The following is a 19,538-nucleotide window of genomic DNA, read 5'->3' as shown; positions in this document are numbered from 1 at the left end:
GCTTTTTGCAGACCAGCTCATGGTTGGTAATTTACTTCTCTGATAGTCAACCTGTTATTCCAGCAATTTCTTGACAGCATTTCCAGCTGAACTGCTGTCTGATTTTTCTTCATCATTGCAGGTACCAGTAGGAGAAAATACACACTTCTGGGATCAGTGAATACATGCTTTGCGATTACCACTTCTATGGGGTTTTGCCTACAGTTTAATAACTTCTGAGAAGCTGGTAACCTAGCTGGTTGGCATAGCATCAAATAAGTTATTAATTTCACCTTGTGTTTTGGTCCTTTCTTTCTTTTTTCCAGAGAGAATGAAACACTTGGTTTTTATGTGGGGAGACTGAATATATCAAAAGTATAATTTATTCAGTTCTGTTGGAAACACAATCGCTATGTTTGTTCTGGGAAGCTAAACAGTTCAGGCATGGGTTCAGAGCTCTCTGTGATGAACTATACTGTTAATTGTTAACATGATCCCTAACTTGGTTTCGGACTGTGCCAACTGTGCCTGGGCACAGTTAGGGAGTCACCAGGGACAGGGGATCATTCCTAAAAGGCCATTTGGACTTGGCTGCTCTGTCCTGGGAGGGAAGAGGGCTTAGCTCTATGGACTGATATGAGCTATGCAGTGCCAGCTGGCCTCAGGTCCACAGAATGATCCGTGGCCCATTTAAATTATGGTGTAGATGTAGCCAGTAGAACTGTGGCCAGCACAACAAGAGGTGAAGAATAAAAGTTTCGGTAGTCAAGAATATTTTCAGCTTAATGTCAGCAGCACTCCAGATCACCTTTTCCTACACCTGCACAAAAGCTTATTTTCTTGAAAATAAAATATAATTTTGAGGTTTGAAAGAATTACCTTTGCCCTTTTAATTTAAGCTGCCCAAGCTAGGAAGTGCTCTAGGGAAGCATTTTCATGGTGTTCCGAGTGATTTCATACTTATCTATTTAATTATCTTCACTCATAATAAACTCTGCTTTGAAACAGTAGGTAGTGTTCTACCTTGTTCTAATTAATGAATCATTTAATGGACAACCTGCAGAGTCAGAATATGCTAATTTAGAGAGAATCTAGTTAATCTGGTGAAACCTACTGATGCAGTTCAGGCTGCCCAACATTTGGACTGATAAAATAGAACAGCCCTTCCAGACAGAAACTGATGGCCACCGTCAGTAAAGCTGGAGTTCAAAACAAAGAACTGTTTCTTTCAATCTATCACAGCACTGAGAAATAATACTCTTCAAAATGATGCTTCTTTAAAGACTTTTCATAAATAATACATTAGACAGATGAAGAGGATACCTGTGATTGTGTATTAGCATGTAGTCCTGAGGCACAGCCTCTGCATATGGCTCTTTGGTGCTGAACCCATCCTTATGTATTGACAACAGGCAGTTCTGGGATCCTGAGGCCACACTGAATGTGCAGTAACTAGAGTTAATAAACAGCGAACAATATACAGGGCTGGCAACGAGTCAAAAGCTTGGGTGCGTGTGTTTTGGAAGTGAGAGTAGCGCAGGTACCAGGCAAGGCTCTCAAGATTACTCCAGTCACACAGATGTCTTTCAGAATGTGGAACTCAAGTAATGTCACACACAAAGCAGGAGATGAAAAGTCTGAGTGGTAAGATGGAGTTTGAATAGCAAATAGCTAAAGAGGAAAATAAATAACATTTTGTGCTAAACTGAAAAGAAGAAAGCCTCTAGGGAATTAATTGGGAATTGGGTATCAATAGGGGAATTGCATGAACGTCAGGGAGAAGCAATTAAAAAGAAAATTACAGGGAAGATAAATGATTTCTACCCTTGCAGAGGATTGCCCCTTGAAAAATAAAAATGATCAGGTACTATCAGAAACAAAGGCACTCAGACAAATTGATAGACTGAGGAGCAACAGCTCCTGAGCGCAGGGCTCTGTGTGTATGGGTTCAGGAGTTTGAGAGTGAAGTTGCTGGGTGTGTAACAGAGGTTTGCAACTTCTAATTAGTCTTCTGTAGTTCTGAATCCTAAAGTTTATGTAAGTCCCTAAGGGGATGAAGTGCCTCTATCTAAAATTGCTTTGAGAAAGATCTTGAACACTGAATACTGACAAGTTTTCTTTGAATAACAGGTACACTGGTTGAAACAGTAATTTAGATATAATTTATAAACCTTCCTGGTGTGAGGAGGATAAACAAGCTTGACTTCACGGATGAATACAATGGGTTTTTTGTCCCAAGGATTTCCCAGTGTATGTAAACAACATAGTAGGCAAAACAAGATTGGAAACATTTTATCTGTTTTTCAAAGTGTTTTCTAAATCCCACATGGGAAGAAGTTAGGGTAGTTAAATACTGACTGGTTTGCAGGAAAAGTGCTATCATAGATTAAAACCAGGTAAGGGATAGAAAAGGCATTCAAATTTCATCAAGGAAAAAAAACTTAGAAGTGAGGTTGCCTGACCCTTCATTTCTTTTACGTACAGTTAAAAACGTTCATGTAGCAGGAAGGAGGAATGAGGTGGCAAAAAGTGTATAGACGCAGCTGCTAGCATTAACCAACTCAGGAAAATGCAGAAAGACCTAAGAACATTAGAACAGCTACCCTGGCTCAGCTTATAAATCAGCTTTATCCAGTACCCTATTTCTGATTACAAACATATAGGGAAAAAGCATACTAAGAAGAAAGGCAAACATTAATACTTCCCCTGGTATATCCTCCTAGCTTCTAGCTATCTGCAGCAAAGCGACTTCCCAAGACAGATCTGTCTGAGACTTTGTACTTAATAGATTCAGGGACTCTAACGAGTTGCATGTGCAGCTTGATGGCAAATAAAATTCAATAAAGATAAATGCTAAGTGATGCATATCCCAGTAAATAATTTAATTTATACACATTACCAGGTTCTAAATTAACTGAAGTCACTCTGGGAAAAATAAAAAATATTAAAAATAAATATAAATCTAGGGCACCAATGTGAAGCCTTTATTATTTGTCATTTGTATATTAACTATTTGTATAGCAACAGAGTCTCCAGACACTGATTGGGCCTCTACAGTGCTCATGCATTACACAGATAGAGTAAAAAGTGTCCAGCCTGAAAGACCTTGCAATCTGAGTGTAACAACAGGCAGGCAGATGTGGGGGAACAAGGAAACAATGAGGCAATATTGATTGGAAGGGTAAGCAGTAGTGTCAGATTAATTGACCTTTGCTCATTCTGCATTGGTGGTCAGAAAGGAAACAACATGTTAGCATGTATAATGCCATTACATGAATCAATGAGTTCTAATCTTCCCATCTTGAAAGGCTACCATAAAACCGGCAGGAATTCAGAGCCAGATGACAGAAATTATTCAGAAAACAGAAATAAGGCATTCAAAGGTTGGGAATAGTTAATTTAGATGGGGACATATGATTTCAAGACATGAAATAATAAAGGAATATATATTAATGACAGGCAAAGACAATGTCAAGTAGATGTCCCTAATTAGCTGTTCTACTTATGTAGAGCATAACAGACATAAATAAAAAAATAAAAAAACATTTGAGATGTAATTTTTCCTCATGCAATGCATACTTAATTTATGGAATGAGATGTCACTGTGACCAAGACTTCAGTCCTATTCAGACTGGAACTGCAGATTAATAAGGATAATGCCATGTGTAATTGTGATTCTCATTTTTTAATGGTATGCACATTGCTATGTGTCCAGGCATTGTCCAGCTACTAGCTCATGAAGAACAGGAAAAAATTTTCCTCATGGACAGTTCAGCCCATAATTGTCCAGCACTGGATCTCTTGCTACTGTCTCTGAATCACTTAATGCTAGCTACTCACTGTGAAAAATAGGACACCACCTTAGATTGGTCTGATCTAGAGTAGCAATTGCTGTGACCTTTAATGAGAAACTCTATTAAATACCAGAATTGAGATTATAATGTATGCCTATAAATAATTGGCAACATTTAGGTTTTAGTGTGCCTTTGGTTCTCAGTTCTGGCTCACTGCACAAGAGCTGCATCAGGACTGATACAAGCCTTTCAGGGATGTCTTTTCTTCTCCCTCCCTTCTCTAGTACTATGGAAGGAGGGAGAGGAGGGGAAAACTGCAACGTTGAGCTGATTTAGCTACAAATGGTACTGCTAACTTCAAGAACAATTAGAAACTGCACAATGAATAATTCAGTGTTTTGTCACTTCAGGGGCTTCCCATTCTGCCTTTATAATTCAGAACTCTTCCTTCCCTCCCCCTTCTCATTAAGGAGAAATCCTAGCTGGAGAGGCAATCTCCAGGGACTGCATGACTGCTTAACATGCAGGTGGCAGTTCCCTGGGGTTCAGAAAGCCCCCAGCTGGAGGCATGTTGGACCTCTAATGGTGTACACACCCTGGCCTTGCTCACACAATGGCAATATGTAAGAAGGGATCTCCTGTAAAAATGTTTTTTCTTTCTTATTTTCTGCATTGTTTGAGGAATATGATATAATATGGAATTAAAGGGAAACTGCATTATCTGAGAATCCTGGAGTGCTAATAATTTACAGCAGGTTTTTAAAAATCTTTTTGGTTTTTTTTTCTTTTTTTTTTTTTCTCCAGCAGAGAAAACTGTTACTCGGTAACAACAGGGTCTGATTAAAGACAGGAAAAGTGAGTAAGAGATGAGTGGGCAGACAGGCACATACTTTAAGTACAACAATTTTCTAGCACTTAGTTTGTGTGAGGAGCTGAAGACCTCTTCTTGTCCTTCAAATGAAATTGCAGTCATTCAATGATGTTTATATGTACAAACAAACAAACAAATAAACAAACAAGCCTTCTGTGCAAAAAACCCTTCTCTGCTCTTGCTGCCACTGTCAATAGGAGCATTGCATTCCAGTGACAAAACACTGAGTGAAGAAAACCTGTACTGAATCAAAAGCTTTAAAATAGGCTTCCAAGGACAACATATTGTTCCAGCTCAGAATAGAACTGTGCTTTTAAAAAGTCAGGGCTTGCAAATCAGTGTGTTTACAGTGCCAAGATTTATTATTGCCATGTTAGAATTTATATATGCAACACTAAATATGAAGTTATAAGGGAATAGTTAATATGGCCAGATGAATGCTGATATTTTTGGGTATATTTTTATTTTTTTTTAACATTGTACAAGAACTTAGCACAATTTCTAGCACAAGTTTTAAGGAAATATTCTGGCCAGGTTGTGGTCCATAACAAAAATGTGTCCAAAATCATTGCACCTATCTGCTCTGTCTGCTGCAAATGAGCTATTAGGGAATCTTTATTCACTCTAATATTTTTCTGTCTAGGAAAGAAACACCCTTCTCATATAAGCCTTTTTCTCACATACTAATAAAATCCTCTGCCTTGCTGAATGCACCTTCAGAGCTCAGGGGCCACTTCAGCCCCTTCAGAGACTGGGAATATGATGAAGATTCTAGCTGATTGCAGATCAGGGCAGATATATTTTCTTAGCACCTTTTCTGCAGTCCTATCTTTCCAATGTGCAAAGTATTCAGGCCAAATACAGCAAACGGGTTTGCTGAATTATCTGAGAGCCATGGTTTCATTAGCTAAGGCTGGACCGCCATTGAAAGGAGCAAACTCCTCCTCCTCCTTTCTGCCAGATGAGAACTCCCAAATTCTTCGCTGTGGTCATTCAAATCATGGACTTCATCCTATTAAAAGCCAAACCAACTGGAAAATAATTGATTTTCAGCAAATCAGTCCCTGATGTGTCTGATTGCTTGGTGGTACAGTGCTGTCATGGGGGTTGCGGTGGCAGGAGCACCATGAGTGTTGGAATCAAACATGGATTTCCAACATCAGGCAGCTGTACCCTCAGTTGCTTCCTTTTGTACTTCTGTCTTCCAGGACTCCATGGTGTTCCTAACACACCAAGTAAAGGCACAGGATAACTGTTTATTGTGCTCTCCAGTGATGCTGAGCCTTAGTTTATCACTTGTTAAAAATTGTGAATATGGAAATTTGAATATACCCCCTTGGCATTTCAGCCCTGTGTTTGTTAGGATGTCATGCTACATAAAATGGCTTTCAGGAGCTCTCACATATTTGGAAGGCTATTTGTAATGTGAAGCTGGATCAGACAGACAGTAGAGAATAACATATGCCTTCAACTTTTTTTTACTGACAATTTTGCCGATTTTTTGTATTGCAACACTTCTGCAGATAAGGCTATAAGAGTAGGTTGTTCCATGAACCACAGAACAGATGAAATTAGTCATTAGCTGTGACTACCCAAAGCTGTGCACGGTTTTGTTTGCCAGTCAGTATGCTTGGCTGACTGGCCAGTAGGTACATGCGTTCTGCTGCCAAAACAAGATGTGTAACAGATGAATTCTGCCTGTCTTTCCCTTCCTGGCATTGTCCTTTAAACAGCCAACATTCTTCATGAAACTTGCAGGAATTTCATTATCTTTGAGACTTAATTCTCTTTCCAATTCACTGAAAATTAATCAATAATGCAAAATGTAGTAAGTGCAGTCTAACAAACAGATGTACAAGCAGTTCAACTGTATATGCCTTGGGAAACCAATGTCAAAATATATGTTAAAAATAAAATGTTGGAAGGATCCTTTCTTCTAACTGTAGTTGGACTCTATATTGCAGAGAACAGAAACATAATGTTTGTATCAGTCTTGATGCACCTGAGCAGAAAACGGTCCAGCTTTGAAAGGATATCCAGTATCTTTTGTTTCAGGGTCTTACCTCCATGCCCTTTTTGTCTGTACAATCCTACTGAGGTTCAGCCACTCTCCTATATATCTCCACTTGCTGGGTCTTTCACTGCAGATCACATAACTTAAGGCAATGGTAATGTTATTATGCAAAATTGTTATAACATGCTATCAATCAGCATTATGTAAATGTTTCATAAGTTGATTGCCTGAAATTGTAAGTTCCATAAAAATCTTATAAGAGGAACTCCACATAAATAAAGACAATACAGTCTGGTTTCCGGCTCTGAAAGACTTTTACCCTCAGAAGCTTGTCCGTTGCTTCCTATTATGTCAGTTGGCCTGATAGAAAATACTTCTTCCTGCAAAGCCTATCCTTCTCACATGCCTACAACTATTTTGGCTACAACACTGGTGTCTGATGACTGACAGTACAGTCAGCTTCTGAGCTATGCTGCCTTGTGTGGGGAAAAAAGTTATCTGGTTTTGTGACTTCTAAGGATGGATACAGCTTAGGATAACATTTGGACCACTTTTAATTATTCTAAAGATGCAAATTTCACAAGAAAGCAGGTATTAAACTTTCACCTCTAGCCTTAGCATCTCCTCTCTCACTTTTCTCTCAAATGTATTCCTTCCCATTTATGTATTTTCAAATAAGCAGCTTCATTCTCTTTCATATTGCATCTGTCACCCTTTGGATAGGTTGCTCATATGGAAGTGCAAAGCTCTCTTGTATATCTGGTTGTCAGCTAGTATGTCAATCTTTAAACCATCTTTATAATTTATTAATATTTTCTCATTGTCTCCCTTCATCCTCATCTGTATTTTTGTATTTATATCTGTTCTCTTGACAGATCATCTTTTTTTTTTCTCATGTTTGCATAGTGCACATTACAATAGACCTGGGGTCTGGCCATGGTAGGGACTCATGTATATTAATACAACACAACGATAGTGGGTAGAGAGGGTTGTTTTATTTTGTGTGTGTGTGTATTTATATATAAAATAGAATCAATCATAGCATATCTCGAATTGGAAGGGATGCATAAGGATCATCTAGTCCAACTCACAACTACATATACACATATATATGCACACATACACATATGTGTGTGCATGTAAGAAAGAAAACAATATCTAATATCCTTCCCCTTTCCTTGAATTTGGTTAGGGTGATTCTGATTTTTAATTCCAAAGTCATGTGAACTGGGTCAGTACCATTGACAGATGGCTGAGGGAAAGACACTGAGATCTCCACAGTAAAAATCATTCAGACAGAGTAGCTGAACTAAGCATGTGCTTCATGAAGTTGGGGAGAAAAGAACAGAATGTTATGACTAGCACATTTCAACAATCCACTTTTAGAAATGCCAATTGCTCTGAGTTGTGCAGAAAACAACAGCCCCTCACAGTGCCCAGCCCTTAATCCTGAGTTTGAAAGATGGTCATGGTTAGCAGCTGCCAGCCTGTAGTAGGTGTGATGCCAAACACTTCAGAAGCATTTCTCATGCTACATGTGGCTGGGGGGAACCACCACTGCAGGTTATACACCACGTGTTCAGCAAGTCCAGACCACACAAGAAATGCGGACTGAAGTCTTACAATGTGTGTTTTCTGGAATCCCTTTAATACAGACCTGGCATCCAAGGTCTCAGCACATTCAGATTTTTTAAATGGTCCTGTCTCTCCATAGTTAAGGTGGCTCAGTTTTGGATCCTTGCTTGTCACATAAACAGTCCCCACTGTCCTAGTCACATTAGCACCACACTTTGTAGGTTAATTCTGTGACTAATATATTTTTTCAAAGTAATTTGAACAAGAGATATTTAGATTCAGTTGTCTAGCTTTGCAATACTCATATAGAGGGAAAGATGAGTGAAAGGAATAAATTGTAAATTCTTATGTTCTTAGTCATTTTGACTGCTGTCCCATATGCTAGATTTTGTTCTTACATACTCTTACCTAGATGCCTAACTCCCTGGACTACTACCCAGTAGTTTGAGGATATCTGAAAGAATGTCATGGTGATATTCACCATGACAAATTCCATGGTCAAGGCTGGTCACTAACATCTGTGATAGAGGAACTTCTTGGACTAATCCTATTGGTCAATTATACTGGAAGATACAAACTATCTAGCTGAACATAAATAATTCTCTAAATTAAACCATCTAAATTAGCCATCTAAACCTCTCCTATGTGAAGACTCATGTACTCAAATACCCACCAAAACTTGGGCAGCAATCCAGACTGCCTTCTCCCACTTCACTCCTGAGTGACATGGAAGGGTTTCATTGTTCCGGAACTAGAGGCTTTTGAATAAATTTAGTATGTGCCAGTTTCAAAACAAAACAAAACAAAACAAAATAGCTTTAGTTAAAATAAGTATTAGATCTATTGAACTCTTTGCCAAAGGATGTTGTGGGTGAAAACATGCTTTTTCTTCCAGGAGAAGTTGTACAAAAAGAAGAAATATCCTTTGCAGATTACTAAATAGACTAATTATATCAAGTTTGACAGATCCCCATGTGCAGAAAGTAGACAGATATGGGAAAAAAACTTGGGAAAATGCTGTTATTTCCCTATTCTTGGCCTTGGTTGACTGTTCTTGCCCTCTTCTTCTATTCATCTGTCATAGGCTTATGGGTGTTCTTGAGAATATGTACTAGGTTAGGTGAACTCTTAGTCCGAAGCAGTACTTCTTGCCTTCTTTAACTGCTTAATCCTGTAAGCACCGGAATGCTGTAGGTACCTTCTAGCCTGGTGTGGAAGTTCATTAAGTGTACATTTTTACCCAATGCAAGTTCAGATTTAGATGAGCCTCCAGCTCCTTCAAGAAATCTGTTCTGCTTCAAGATTTCCAAATAGCCAGCTAATCAACACTTACAGTGAGTAAGAACATTTGCTGAGGCAATAGGTGACCTACTGCCCAGGCGACTCAGTGCCACTTCAACATTCTTGAATGCTATCACATACTCAGTCTCCTGATAAATCCCCAAAGCAGCAGCTTTCCCTCTGTGAAAAGTTTGTTCAGATGCCAAAAATATTTCTGCCTAGATTGTAAAAAATCCCTGCTTCCCACCCCTTACTAAGAAGTGGCACTGTCCTGGTTTGTTCAGGCTTTTCTCCTCGAGGCACTCTGCATGCACCACAGAAACCTGAGGATTTCTGCTCCATTTTCCTCCAATTTTACAAGCAAGACCACCCTGAGACGCTGTATCACAACTACCAACCTTGCAGCTTTGGAAGATTAACTGAGAAGCCCCACAGAGCCGGCTAACATCTTATAATTGACTGAGGGGTTGTTCCTAAAGAGAAGTGTAAAGAACTCCCTTACCACCAGACTCTCATGATCGGGTGTTTGCTTTTGAAAAGGGTTCATCACGCTGCTTTTTGGGGACCGGAAGGGGGTGGGGTGGGGGAGGAGCACGTAAAGGAGAATGAAGCCTTGACTGCACTTTTCACTGCTTTCAGAAGGAAAATCTCAGCAGTATTCATGCAGGCTGTCCTTGTCTGGTCACTTGTCTGGATTGCTTGCCTCTGCTTGGAAGAATTAAAGCATTTTCAGAAAAGTAATCTTATCACATGAGAGGGCAATTAGACATTTCGTAATCCTATCACCCCTGTGCTGAAATTACCATGCCCAGTTAGCAATAACTCTGCTTCTAAGAACAGAGTGAGCAGCAGCACAGCATGAATTATTTAACTCGATGCTGTGCTTCCTGTTTTCAAATCACTGGAATAATACTCGCACCGCAGACAGTAATTATCCCCAGCATAGAGAAGAAACAGTTAATGCAACCTGCCTTTTAAATCAATATTATTAATTCAAGGAAAGAAACAGCATGTACTATCTGACGCCTATGGAGTTTTGATCTGGGCTTGATGTCACGCTGAAGTAAGTGGTTGCCATGGAGATGTGAGCGTATGTCTGCGTATCCCTCCCCGCAAGCGAGCTGCGAGGAGTGCTTTTGGAGAGGAAGTGCCCATCTGTAGTCAATCGCTATTGTTCTTGTGGAGCCACATGCCGGCCTCGCTGCAGCCCGCCGAACTGCGTCACAACACAGCAGTATCAGCCCCTCTGAATAAAGACTCCCTGTTGAACCAGATTTATCCACCCTGCCATTTTCACTGTCATTTGATTATCTGCTTGTATTTTCTGGCTGCGCTAATGCAGTCTTAGCACTGTTATCACAGAGTCCCTATGGCTTGATATCTCACAAAGCTGGACGGATCTTCTCGTGTTTGCTTGCTTTCTTTGTCCCCCTCTCCATTCGTTCAAGGGGAAGCACCCATATTTTGCCAGCTTCTTTCCTTATTTTCTTCCTCCTTAGACGCAGAAGACCTTGAAAACCTGAATGGGCTTTCTCCCCCGGCACAAATTCATAGCAACCAAAAACTGCTTGTAATAGGTCTTTGTATTAAATCATCATTATTAATTGCCAGCATATGTTTCTAGAACAAAGACTGGCAGTTTGGCACAGTCCACCATGATTATTTAATATATCTGTTTATTAACCAATTAAGTAATGGGCTAGTATGCCAGTGGCATATGAAGCCAGGGCATTATTACTAACTAAAAGATGTCAGACAAAATCACTTCTGCTACCTGAAGACAATGCGATGAGACATCTTCCTGAATAGCAGGGGGAGTTTGGGGGCTTATTTTCTTTTCCTTCTTAAGTACAATATTTGAACTAATGTCTGATAAATTTCTGCCAGAGCTTCTGAGATGTTACTGTCTTGAACACCATGCACAGAAAGAATCATCTATGACAGGAGCAGATTTATTTAACTCTTTTCCCCTTTATTTTTCTTCTCTTTCTTTCCCCCTCATTTCTATCTTTTCTATCTCTATTTTGTGTATCTCTTATGTCAAGTACAAGTGCATTTGAGCTACCTAAGCTTCTCACTGACAGAGCAGCAAGAAGTTTTCAAAGCAGCCAATGCACGTACCCTCCTCTGCTATCGTTCTCAGAAATGACTGAACCATTTTTTGCAGAAACATCAAAATGAAACAGCCGTGAGCAGACACCTGGCATGGGAAACTGCAGGAAAAACAATTCAAGTCTAGTAAATTCCAATAATGGTAAATATTTTGATTGTGAGGAATGTGCTTGCCAGGGATTCTGGGTCCTTACCTAGCCACTGAATATTGTCTAAATTCACTGCTACCAGTGGTAGGTCAATTACAGCATGAGTACTCCCAGCCTGGGTACAGGTGTAACATTCACACTTCAGCTTTGCAGTGTATGCTACCTTTCCTAATTACATGATCAATGCAATTTCATATTTGCAATCTGCGCTGCTACTACTATAAAGTAGACAAACATTCATTTAGTCCTAGATCGTGTGGCACAAGCAAGGTTGCTGAGTCAGCGTGAGCACCACTGCAGGGATGCACAGGAAAAGAACAACAACTTTCCCCCATTACCAACCCCCAGCATGTTTTATTTATATCTTTTCCATTCCAGCTGGCATGCACACTGTCAACTCTGGGATCTGTGACCCCAAACTAAACTGCTGCAGGGCTGAGCAGGAGACTTGGCAGGTACTTGGTGAAGCTGAACTGCTCTGCAAATGTTCTAATTTTACTGAATCTATTAATTTTAAGAGAAGTTTCAAAGGGATATTTCTGAACAGCTTTATCAATTCTATGAGCAGCGTGTTCTTACTACCAGATTTCCAAAAGAATTCCCAAATCATGTGATTTTACTTTGTAGTTTGGTGTTTTCCTGTGTTGTGAGGGTTGACTGATGGTTTTTGAGCTTTTGGGGCAGCCACTTTGGGTTAAAAGACCCACCCCACCTACACAAATACAGCTAATCTGCAAATAGAAAAACAGTACATTTAAGCCAAGCAAGGAAACATAAACTTTCACTTCTGGAAGTGAGTGGCAAGTTGGATTCCTAGTCATGGAAAAAAAAAAAGTATTACTATCTAGGTAAAAACCTCCAGTGCTTGGAAATCATGTAAGGTTTAACAGGATAACAAACACTGGTTGGAGAGATGGGCAAACATCAACATATTTATATTTTAAATTGTATTTAAACTATCCATCAGAAATACACTGAAGTGGGTTTATCTCACAGAAAATGATAATGTCAGTGAATTTTCTTTTTGACAAGCCTTTCCATTAGAAAATATCTAGGCAGGTTTAGTTTCTTCTTTGCAAGGTCCTAACTTTTTCACCTGGTTGACTGAAAATCCTACCTTATCAGCTATAGGAGACCTTAGACTTTGTGTTTTTTTAATAATTGCTCAGATGGGCTACCAGACGTCTGAGGTTCTGGGGTTTATTGGATCTCCAGCTTTAATGCAACCTGCCAAGGGGTGAAGACAACTCTGGGTGGGCAATCCATAAATTATTTTGGTAACCAATGTGGCATTTTTGGTGAAGCAGGACATATGCAGGTGAAAGTAATATGGGATTCTGGACAAGGATATCTCATCCTATAAATCAGAAGAATTCTCACAGGGTACTTGCCACACTTGAACTACATACACTGATTTAAATTATGAATATTGTTGGGGCAATGCTCACCCCTTCTACAATAGATGACTATTTCCAGATATAGGAAACTGTTTTGTGTCTCCAGCCTGAAAGATTTGTTTTTATTGCTCTCCCATTCAAAAAAAACTACCACCAGGGAAAAGATACAACTACTGACTACAATTGCAATTTTTCCTGTTTAATCTGGGCCATTAAGCAGCAGGGAACTAAGATATTTCAGGAACTGAAGGAGTCCTTATGTAGGCTAACAAACAATTACGTTGGTGTCGGTCACCAATTATGAGACACTGAGGTGTGAAGCTGCTTTCTGTTTGCTTTTTTAGAAACCTGTCATCAGATCTCTTTAGCGTAATGCAAAATATTTGAGCACCTTTATGGTCTTATGTCCTAGACTTCTGATTCTAAAGAGGCACTCTAATAAGAAAGCTTCCTACCTTTGTAGTAAAACTTTTGTACTGTAGTATTTCTAAAATAAAATATTGTGGAATTTCAATTAATGTAAATACTTGAGTTTTAGGAACATTAGTAAGATTTTTATGCATTTTATTTTTAGGATGTCAACATTTTTGCAGACCTGACGAGCTCTTAACCCTTACATTATAAATGTAATCAGTGATCAATGGGGCACAGTCTGATTGGAGGCCTGTCACTAGTGGTGCTCCCCAGGGGTCTGTGCTGGGTCCAGTCCTGGTCAACATATTCCTCAATGACCTGGATGAAGGGACAGAGTGTAACCTCAGCAAGTTTGCTGATGATACCAAGGTGGGAGGAGTGGCTGGTACACCTGAAGGCTGTGCTGCCATCCAACGAGACCTGGACAGGCTGGAGAGCTGGGCCGAGGGGATCCTCATGATATTCAACAAGAGCAAGTGCAAGGTCCTGCACCTGGGGATGAACAACCCCATGCACCAGTACAGGCTGGGGGCTGACCTACTGGAAAGTGGCTCTGTTGAGAAGGACCTGGGAGTGCTGGTGGACAGCAAGGTGACCCTGAGCCAGCAATGTGCCCTTGTGGCCAAGAAGGCCAACAATATTCTGGGCTGCATTAAAAGGAGTGTGGCCAGCAAATCAAGAGAGTTTATCCTCCCCCTCTACTCTGCCCTAGTGAGACCACATTTGGAGTACTGTGTCCAGTTTCGGGCCCCCCAGTTTAAGAAGGACAGGGAACTGCCTGAGCAAGTCCAGCAGAGAGCTACCAAGATGATCAGGGGACTTGAGCATCTCCCTTATGAGGAAAGGCTGAGAGACCTGGGTTTGTTCAGCCTGGAGAAGAGAAGACTGAGCGGGGATTTCATCAATACCTATAAATATCTAAAGGGTGGGTGTCAAGATGATGGAACTAAGCTCTTTTCAGTGGTGCCCAATGACAGGACAAGGGGCAATGGGCACAAGTTGGAACACAGGAAGTTCCAGCTAAACATGAGAAAAACCTTCTTTCCTGTGAGGGTGCCAGAGCAGTGGAAGAGGCTGCCCAGGGAGGCTGTGGAGTCTCCTTCCCTGGAGACATTTAAAACCTGCCTGGATGTGTTCCTGTGCCCCCTTGCTCTGGGTGTGCCTGCTCAAGCAGGGTGGTCGGAAGAAATGATCTCCAGAGGTCCCTTCCAACCCCCACCATTCTGTGATTCTGTGATTTTTGCAAACCTGAGCAGCTCTTAACTCTTACATTATAAATGTAGCAAAGTCTTGAAGCTTTGCTCTAAACTTAAAATGAGTGAAGAATATAAATATGCAAATTTTTTGTTTATTCTATTTTTTTCAGTTCATTCATGTTCTTTGGCATCTTTTCATTGCACACAAAAGGACATGTTCAAACTCTGTCAGCAACCATGGCCTATTTTACGTTCTGAAAAATTTTGCCAGGATGTCACCCTCAAGCAAGAAATGGCCCAATTTATTTATGACAGTGCCAAAAAAACTATTTCCAGGATGTTCATAGGTCAAGAGCTCCACTGAAATAGAGAATGCCTCGAGGACCTATTTCATTGTTTATTATTTCCTGTGTATGTTGCAGTCATGCCCTGAGGCCACAATCAAAATCAAGGAAGTCGAGGAAGATTGAAAGAATGATGATCTTGCTTGCAGTTTGAGACTATCTTTATAGCTTTGTCACTCTGTGACCTGTCACCCCTTTCCTCTAGAACATTAGTTTACCCTTCAAACAATTTCCTCTTTAAAAATCTCCTTCCATTATCCTCTTATTTCCATCTTTGCCTGGCTGCTGTCTTAAGACGACTAGTTAATCCATTAAAAGGATGATTCAAATGGATGTTTCATGATTTCTTTTTAGATTCCTTCTTTCACACACACACAAAATTGTATATATGAGTGAAGTATCTTAGCAACTTCTTACTGTGTTTAAAAATTTTTGAAATTCAGCTTTCGCAGGTAGTCTTTGGGAAGGGAGGTACTACTCTGTGTACAGAGCTGCAAGTCAGCTAGGGAACTAGAGAAGTGTTCAAGAGTCCTGAAGACAAGACACATCAGAGCAGCTCTTTGTAATAAGCCCCAAGCCATTCTGTTTCTTTGTTTACCCATCTCCTTCCCAGTCCTTCCAAACCTTCATTCTGATTTGATGTTTCCTTCAGTCGTGTAATGAAATCACTCTGGGTGACTGAGGCCTACCTATCTGCATTGTGAGATTTTACAGGGATAGTGGAGAAGTCATGAGTAAAGCACTGAATGTGAGAGTTTCAGGAAGGAACTAGTGGTAGTGAATGTATCTGGCCATTTGTAGGAAACAGATTTTCCCCTTTTTTCAAACAGATCTGCAGAAATCACAGTACATTTACTGTAGCTATTCAGTTCAATTGAATAAAAGTCAATTTATAAGTAGTCAGTGCTTGCCAATATGTGTGAGATATGATGGTTCCTCTTCTTGCTTAGCTAGTCCAAATGTTGAACATACAATTATACCTAACAATGAATACAGGATGGATTTGCCATGCTTATTCTTATTGATGAACATGTCACAAAGAATAACATAACAAAAATAGGCTTGTAGATTTTATAGTGGAACAAAACATACGTGAAACTGTTCAGGCTTCCTGAATTCACATTACAATTTCCTCCTCTTGAGGAGGAAAGATGGGTCTGAAGGGAGAGTAGGATAAAGGGGAATATTTGAAGAATTTTATGGAGTTGAGAGTGACTGGGCAATAGGAATTAATCTGTAGTTGTTCTGGTTTGGGGATAAGTTTTGCAGGGGTTAATTAACTTCATGCTCTGTTCATTTCTTCTTTGTGCGCTCTGTAGAAATAACTGTTATCCTTTAGTTTATGTTTTCCTAGTGTAAAATGTTACAATATCATCTTTTTCTGTCCACTAGGTCAGACAGGTGTCCAATTACTCACTGTAGCAGGAATTTGTATTTCTGGAGTTTGATTCTCTTGAAGTCTTTTTATGCTTAAACTCTCAGTCAGGATAAGCAGGATGAAGAATGAGACTGCAGAGCACTGAGATCAGCAGTGTTTTCAGCATCTGCATGCAATAATGTGATTTGACTGGCTTGTATGGACCTGAGCCCAAAAGCCACAGAAAGGATTTATTTAGGCTGTATTGGCTGACATGTGGAAGATGTTCCTATTGTAAAAGTTATGCCGATTACAATTTGCAATAGTTTTCATAAAAGCAGAGAAGCTTGTCTCAGTTTGTTCCTTAGCTTATGTTCCTCTAGCCAGTTTCCATCCCACTGTTTGTAAAACAGCTTGTACATCTTTAATAATGATATAGAGTTGGTTCAGAAAGATAGCCAAAATGCTATTCAGCTGAATTGCATGGAGGTTTGGTTCACGAGCCTCTGAAGAGAGAGACAGAAAAGAATACAAAATGTACTTTATCTTCAGTACAATTCAGGTTACTACACAGAACCACCTACTCACCACACTTCAGTGAGTCACGTATGTTAAGCATAATGATTTCTCTTTTTTAATGTGCTCTGATGCTAATTTTCTCATTTACAATTGTTACATTCATTTTAAAAAGTTGACAAAATCAATTGTCAAAAATATATAATAATGTAACCGAATAATTTTAACTCATTCTCAAATCCATTTTTTGGTTGGTGTACATTATTGTAGTTATTTTGCAGTAACTTTGTACAATATGTGCCCTGATAAAATATTGGAAAATATGCTATTAACCATATTTGCCAGAGATCTTTTTGTGTGATTAGATTTTATATTACTGAATTTGAATTAAAAAATGATCATAGTGCTGTCAAATAGCAATTAAACTTTTACTAAAATGTTGGCTGAAAGGACTCCACTTACACCTTATCTTTTTTCACCAGATTTGGAATTACATAATGGATCTTTTTCCGGCCTTTTTGATTACTGTTCTTTCTTAATATTTAAGGAAAAATGAGATTATGAGTCCACTTGAATCCAAAGACAGATTTCCATGTTAAAATGAAGGCAGAGAGCTATATAACAATAATTTGCAGAGATGTTCAGAGATTTAGTTCTACAGATAAAAAAAAAAACCAAACCACAACAAAACCAACCAACAAAACAAAACAAAAGAAACCCACCCCCTATCAACTAGAAGTTGTTAGGTGATTTTTAAGATCTGGATAAAAGTCGCCTTACAGAATAAGGTAAGGGATTAAGAAAGGCATTAGCATGCAAGCAGAAGGGAAAGTATTTTCTGTCTTGAAGGAGGAAAAACTCCTATCTGGGTAATCAGAAGTTTTGGCCTGTCATGCCTGATCAGTCTTCCTAAATACTACAGAACTGGTATTCAAAATACAACAGTAGTCCCATAATAGAACACAACAGATTTGTGACCTTGAAGATACGGTATTATTTCACAGCTCAAGTTATCTTACAAAGAGCCCGCAGGTCCGGCTATCACATGCAATGAAGTGGTGTTCCAAAGTGCCCAGGGTTCCTGTAATGAAACAGTAGCAATGAAGCCTGTCAGAGTTTTTCTGTACACATATTGTGAAGCCTCACAGGGAAACAGCCATCCTGAGATGTTTAAAGTTATAGCACAAGTGAAGTTTAGATACAGACTTGGCTAAAATTAATGAGAAAGTTTATTTACATGGCCTTTTTCAGAGAAGACCTGACCTTGCTCTGCCTAAGCCCCAATTCAGGGTGATACAAACAAGTCCTCATCTGAAGGGTCTGTGCTCAATCTGCTGTGATAAGCCCTGTTGGGTGCACGGTGCCTTTTGGCTCAGAGTTTATATACCTCCTGTCATGATGAAATGCAAGCAGAGCAAGCACAGGTCTAGGCAACAGGCTGAGGATTTACAGTGCATTATGTAAGGCCAAGGCTCAAATACACAATAGTCCCTTGACCTGGAGGTGAGAGTCTGGGAGATAAGGGGTTTCCTTTACGCACACAAATATGGGAGACAAATAACGCAAGCCAAATGAGAGAAAACAAAATTCTGTGATACTTCTTAAGGAGCATTTTCTAATATCTTAACCTTTTTTTTAAGAGACAATTTGCACTCAGAAAAGACACTCTGGATGAGCCTACGTAACTCATGAATCAAGCAGCATGTATTCTTGTTCCTTTTCTGACAGCCTGTATATTAATAACATCCAGTGTGTACTACTGCTTGTGTTCCTTAACAAGCCTGTAGTCTTTTTTCTATTTCTGGTCAGTAAATTATTTGTAAGGAGGTGCTTAGATGCCTCTTCAGCACAGGCTAAATCAATATCAGTGACAATTCATTGTGAAATAATGCTAACGCTCTTGGACACTCGGACACTCTCATCACCTTTTCCACCTGAAAATTGTTTCTTTTACTCTCAGCAACGTACTTTAATATCCACTGTACTCAGCAGAGAATCAGTTTTAGGAACCTGTTTCACCATTTAAGAAGGTTGATTGGAACCACGGAAGTACGTATGCCTTTCCATTGTCTTAGATTAGATTATACTAGTTTAGATTAGAAGTTGAAGGCAGGCTTCAGCTGGATAAACATATGTATTCAGTGTAATTTCTTGCTCTGAGTATTCCAGATGTCTGCAAAGCTGGTGAATACAATGGGTGGCCTAAAGACAATCCAGACATTTCTGAGTAGGAGCTAGAGTATAGTTAGAAATTGCTTAGGCAACTCAAACAGCATTACACATCCATGTTGAAAGACACTGTGACTAAATTTACATGTGTACAGGAAGGTGACTGCATGTAAGCCAGATGTTTAAGTTTCTACTATAATCAGTGAGGATGCAACTCAGTTGCCTAATGTATGTGTCACCCTGAGGTGCTGCATGGTCTCTAACTGCTCTAAAAAAAGGGTATAAACCTCCTCCAGGCTCCTTCCCTTTATTTGTGATAGTCTTCAGCTGACATCTTGGACACCTGGGGAATCTCAAATGATGTTAAACA

Source organism: Phalacrocorax carbo, chromosome 1 (assembly GCF_963921805.1).
Source record: "Phalacrocorax carbo chromosome 1, bPhaCar2.1, whole genome shotgun sequence".
NCBI lineage: Eukaryota > Metazoa > Chordata > Aves > Suliformes > Phalacrocoracidae > Phalacrocorax > Phalacrocorax carbo.
Note: the sequence above shows the minus strand (reverse complement) of the source record.